We start from the raw sequence: 6,520 nt of genomic DNA on the forward strand, positions 1-6,520 counted from the left end.
AGCGAAAAGCTATTTCTACGATGAATCTATTTCCAGGTGTCGTATCATACAACTTAGAATAATATTGATATTCTTAACTTTTTTGGGAAAAAAATTCGACACCTTTTTAGGAAAATATAGCAACGACAAACATAATGTAAAAAGAAAGGTTGTCTGAAAGTCGACGATTTCATTGAACTGTGGATATTTTAGACAGTTACGAACTTTGTACGGTCAACCTTTGTTATCGTATATATATATAAACTGAATCAGCAACACGAAACGCTGACAACAAGCTCTATTTCTGTCACCGTCGAAACTTACCAATGACGCACCGTCGTACGCGCGTGCACACGGCAATCTTTTGTTCGTCAAAAGTGAAAGTAGTCTCAACCTGTTTACCGAAATCAGCCAAGGCCCCGCTCTGTTCACTGCGCGAAAGGGGTCCATTTCCGGACAAATGCGAAATTGACACATCACTGGGCATGTCACATATTCGGACCGTTTCCAAGTACTCAAATCGATACCTAACATATTCGGAAATATTTTGATTCAATATATTTTTGCAAGCAAATCCGGAAAAATACAACATTTTATTTTCCTGGATACTGTTTAGGGTCGTATCCTAACTCCAGATATGTGTTTCTGTATGTATACGGAGATATTCATTGTTACGATACTCCGGCAATCCATGTTGTATTCTGACTCTGTCGTGAAAGGTCAGATATCCGTGAATATATTGACTCCGAAAATGTTGTTATCCATTCAAATAGTATTTCCGGACAAATCCAAAGTTTGACACATCACTGGGCATGTCAAATATACAAACCATTTGCAAGTACTTTTTCGACCACTAACATATTCGGACATATTTTTTGTCAAGAAATGTTTCCTAGCAAATCCGGATAAATATGACTTTTCCGAATTCTTTGGATACATGTATACGGACAAATCATGAGTTTGACACATTATTGGACATGCCACGTAGTAGGCTGAGCGTTTCCGGACATTTTGTCGATACATAACATTTACGGAAATATTTTCAATCAGGAATTGTTTGATTGCGTATGCAGAAAAATTCGACATATGATATTTGCGGATACTGTACATGGGCGTTTTGTGACTCCGGATACGTGTTCTTTACACATACGGAGACATCTGTTAAGATACTTCAGCAATCCATGCTGTGTCATGACTATGTCAAAACACGCTACATATCCGAGAATATATTGACTCCGAAAAAGTTGCTATCTTTGTTAAAGCAAAGCAAGTGCTCCTGATTCTTCCGAATACGTGCCATGTTCGTTTGCGGGAAATATCTGAAATCCGTATACGTAGCATATTTTCTGAAGGCGTTCCGGACTCCGAAATTGAACAGAATCAATTGTCCGGAAATAAGTCGGAAATGACAATTCATAGCAGAGGTGGATTGTGGGCCACTTAGATTTCCGGACGTGTTCGTACGTATCACGATCAGGATACGGTTGGTACAATAATATCTTATGCCTCTAGGAGGAGCTTTTTTGCCTCTATGCATATCAATCAAATCAATCAGCAAATATACAATTTTGGGTTTTTGGTAGTTTTTAAAATCTTAGAAAATATTACAAGAGTGTATTATGCTAAACTTCAAAATTGAAATACAACATATACCTGCAATATTCAAATATTGCTACTGCATGATGTGAATTCATTGGTAATGCTTGTATACGTGTCTACAAGCATGTAGCCTGCCCTAGAAATATATAACGGCACCCTTCCAGCACAGTTCTGTGTTAATACCGGCTTGCCTGTCTTAAAGACCCACTATGTAGGATTTTGGCCCAAAAATTGAAAATATTCTTGTGAACAAATCTTAATGTTAATAGCAGGCACTGACATGTACAACCCCTTTTCAGCATATTTTCTTCATTATTTCGTCTATTTTGGGTGTTGTGAACTGTACAAAAACAAAACAAAAGCTCCCGGACACCACCTCAGTAGTAGATAAACAACAGCATCCCAGTGCACTGGAGGACCCCCATGGTGGTCTAATCACTTAGGCACACTTTAGACTGCCAGATGTTATGAAGCTCTTTTTCTTTGGAAACACTCATATCTTTTTCCAAGAGGGTAGAATACAACTATTAATTTATTCTAGAGACTATAGAGAGTCTACTTTGAAGGGTATCAATAAAGTGTGGTTATTTTCCCTTCAAAACTGCAAGAACTCTGGTAAGGATGATTTTTTACAGAAACTGGTGAACTGTAAACAGGCACCCCACTGGGCGATCAGCCTGATAAGAAGTACAGAAGCCATGTGTGGCCATGTGTTAGTTTCACACTGTGTGTTGTTTTGGATGGAGGATAACAGTTTTTTTCAAAGTTGTTTGTATGGTGCAGTAATGTTGTAACCTCCCTTCCTGAATATCGGTAAGCAATTCTATAGAGTTGATAAAGCTTGCTATGCAAAGAAACAGTAGGAAAATCTACTTTCTGTATTGGCCTAAAACTACATAGTGGGTCTTTAACATTGTGCCAAGAAACGCTCTGGTATGTGTACATCCGGGCCACCAGATGGACCCTAGCATGCCTGATTTCTAATTGGTCCGTTTGTATAGTAGTGTATGTCTACCACGCATGCCTGGAATGTGAGCGCGGAACTTAACGGTAAGAGGAAACCGGGGTGTGCCGATGCTCGGGTATCTGCCGGAGTTCAAGTCCTCATATTCTCGATATGATCTGACGGATTACACTGTAAGATTCTTCTTTTCTGAACTGGGATGACGAGAAATGACCTGCATGAACTCGGGAGTCGGGACCGAAGTGGATGGAGCGAGGACGGGGTCAGGGTGCAGTGACCTCAGACGATGGACAAGCATGTACAAGCCGAGAACACGGTAACTTCGAATTCCATTATCCACTGTTTGGTGACGTGTTAAACTAATACCTACATCAGAAATTAGTTATTTCTCCCTAGTGTGTCAATTTGAAGCTAGGAGAGTTTCACAGACATTGTTTTTAAGCTCCAAGTTTTGTGCAACACAACAGGCCACCCACAGGCAGGCTTCGAATTCCTATCTGCCCGTAACAGAAAACATGTGTGCCACGTGATAAGGCAGGTATACGGAAATATCAGTGATCATAATTTTCCCGGATACTATATATGGTCATTTCTTTACTCCGAATACGTGTTTCTTTCTGTGTACGGAGATATCAGGGGTTGAAATACAACAGAAATCCATGCTGTAACGTGAATACAGAAAAGTACCTGACAAAATGATTAGAATATTCCGAATATACTGATACTCAGCCCTAGGCAAATGCAGTACACCTGATTCTTCCGTATACGTGTCATGTACCTTTATGTATACGAAGTTTATTTATGTGGTTCTCTCTACTTGCCCTCATATCCGGAAATACCAGTATGCCGTATATGTAACATATTCGTTCAATGTACGGGAAGGGTAGATTTCCAGGCAAATCTGAAGGTTACACATGTCGCGTATCTGGACCGTTTCCAAACAGGAATTTCGACACAGCATTTTCTGAAATATTTCGACACATCATTTGCTTGCCCGGAAAATTATCTTAGAATATTTGTTGTCCGTTAATATTACATTTTTTCTGATGGTATTCCGAAATCCATGGGTAGGCGTTCCTATCACCGAACACCTTTTTTTCATATTCAAAGTTTAACGGATTCTCTGAGGTTGAAATACTCCAGCAATGCATGCGTACTGTCCATAAATAAGTCCGTTGTACTTGTGTTTTATCCATATGTCCCTTGTTGTTTCAGTGTTTCTTTACTCAATTGATCGCAAAGTTTATCGATTTTGTGTTTCACGAGCAGTCGACCAAAAGAAAAAGTTAGAGTTAGCAGGTTTTGGGAGGGTTGAAACACTCCTTTTTACATCTTTTTCTTGGCCTGACTTTGTTCACTTTACCTTTTGCTATAGTTATTTGATTTGATACCCTTCACTGTGTGATTTTTTTAGAAGGAGGGTGCTTATTTCAGGTAGTAGATCTAGCTCCGTCTCTACATTTAACTTATTCTAGTCGCGATTATTTTTCAGCATCTTCCGCTGAGTATATCGGGGTTTATAAAGACAGTTCCAGTGCAGCAACACCTGTGCAGCGAATCAACCTGTGTGACTTCCGCACCCCCAATTTGGAATATAGATATGTCTGTTAGTTACACCGGTATGTTTGAGAATCAGTACTATTTGTATGAGAACCTTCCTTTACGTGTCACGGATATCATGTTAGACCTGGTGCCTAACGAAGTTAATAATTCCGTACCGTACTACTGTTGCGGGTGTGCCGTAAAACACCCAGAACGAGTAGAATGATACGAAAACACATTGTAAATGTTCATATATATACTACGTATACATCCCTTTACAGAATTTGTATGATTCATACTCTGATGTAATTATAAAAGTTACAGAAGAAGCTATAATTGTTATAAGATCACTTTGCGTACATTCTATATTCATTGAATCTACGGAGTAAGAGATTGGTATGATTCCTTTTCAATTTGAACTCATTCAGAATATTGACCTCATATGTACGTACATGTATGTATTATATCATCTATTTGTGTATTGACCTTACTTGTATATATTCTTAACTTTTACCTTGATTCCCAGGTCTTATAACAGCAATGTTGTGTACATGTATTGAGCAATCAAGAATGTTCAAGAGGTGTTTTTCTGTGCAGTAAGTTATAGATCTATTTCTGCTGTTGAATATCTGCCGATACCAAAATTTATGTGCCCAACTTGAACCATAAAACAGTCCAGAAATGTTGTATATAGGAGTTAAACAATTACAGAGTTTGTCATTTAAGTATTCTTGTTACTGTTCTTTTCTTTGTCATGTATATATGTTCTATTCATATATGATTTCAGGAGCGCAATAACTCCAAATGCCTCCTGGTTACATTGCGGACGCAGAACTGCCTGAAATGTAGCATGTTCGGTGTTACAGACGTGTCGCATTTCAGGGTAATATTCGGAAACTAAACTGTAGCATATCTGAGTCCGGATACGCCGAGTGGAAATTTGTTCCCGTTTCCAATCATAGATATTTATCCGTACACACTGGCTGTCCGTCGTAAAACAACTCCGTATACGTTGAGGAAAACTCGGAATAGTAGGGTATACTATTCGGAAACTAAAGTGTTGAATATCCGAATTCGGATACGCCGAGTGCAAATTTGTTCCCGTTTCCAATCATAAAAATTTATCCGTATATACAGGCTGTCCGTAGCAGAAAAAATCCGTATGTGCTACCGGAAACTCGGTATTTTCGGAAAATATTCAGGAAATAAAACGTTACATATCCCGGACTGGATACGCCGAGTGCAATTTTGTTCCCGTTTCCAATCATAGAAATTTATCCGTATATGCAGGCTGTCCGTAGCAGAACAAATCCGTATGTGCTACCGGAAACTCGGTATTTTCGGAAAATATTCAGGAAATAAAACGTTGCATATCCCTGACTGGATACGCCGAGTGCAATTTTGTTCCCGTTTCCAATCATAGAAATTTATCCGTATATACAGACTGTCCGTAGTAGAAAAAATCCGTATGTGCTACCGGAAACTCGGTATTTTCGGAAAATATTCAGGAAATAAAACGTTGCATATCCCGGACTGGATACGCCGAGTGCAATTTTGTTCCCGTTTCCAATCATAGATATTTCTCCGTATACATAGCATATCTATATCAGGAAATTTCTTGATATTGTCGGAAACGTGATGATTTCGGGAATTTTCATAGTATTGAAACGCCCGGAAATGACCCCCTTTCGCGCAGTGGTTGTGGACAGAACCACCACACTCTGCTTTGAAAAAAGTTCTGTCTTGGGTTACAATTTCGCGACAACTGCTCTTCAACCGAAAAACATGGCAGGTAAGAGTGTTGGGTTTAGCAAGTCGATTGTCAGCTGTGTTCTTGTAGAGACCAAGCTTATACTAGCACTTATTCAGGCAGGTGGCTTAGGATTAGGGTGTGTTCGTTCTCTATATCTGATATATCACAACGGTTGTTGATTAGCTACTCGTGTTATGATAAGTCATCGCATTAGCAGTATACTATCGTGTTCTAGTAGAACTAGCTAGAGTCTAAGTCCAGAACTTGCTAGGCCTAGGTGTGTGGGTTGGTGCAAGGATGTGAAATAAACTCCCGATATGGTACGTCGGTTGGACACACAAGCTCGCTGAGCTGTCAAGAGGTCTAATATGGATGCCGTTCTTCGTCAAAATCTGCTAATTTGTAGATGCACAAAACCTTATCAAACTGCCGTGCAAGATGCATATGTATATATACATCACTCAAGGAAGCCCTGAGCATGGCTGCATGCGAGCTCAAGACTAAGAGAGGAATGGAAAGGGGAGAACGCGAAAGGAGACCCAGAAGAAAAAACGCCATGAGAAATTTGACTCTACAAAAACAACCTGTCAAACGTTATACCGCTGAACAATGGCCGGTGAAACCAAAAAGCAGCTGTTTGCTAAACGTCAAGTTGACGGTGAACATTCATCCTCCTACCAGTA

General features: G+C 39.6%; 1 long non-coding RNA gene across 1 annotated transcript; it reads left to right on the forward strand.

The window, feature by feature from the left end:
* Window positions 1–2,490: 2,490 nt before the first annotated feature.
* LOC136440329 (uncharacterized) lies at window positions 2,491–4,809 on the forward strand. Its single transcript, XR_010756652.1, has 2 exons — window positions 2,491–2,858; window positions 4,035–4,809. It is a non-coding gene; the product is annotated as an uncharacterized lncRNA (long non-coding RNA).
* The last annotated feature ends 1,711 nt before the right edge of the window (window positions 4,810–6,520 follow it).

This window comes from Branchiostoma lanceolatum, chromosome 8 (genome assembly GCF_035083965.1).
Source record: "Branchiostoma lanceolatum isolate klBraLanc5 chromosome 8, klBraLanc5.hap2, whole genome shotgun sequence".
In the NCBI taxonomy this organism is placed as follows: domain Eukaryota; kingdom Metazoa; phylum Chordata; class Leptocardii; order Amphioxiformes; family Branchiostomatidae; genus Branchiostoma; species Branchiostoma lanceolatum.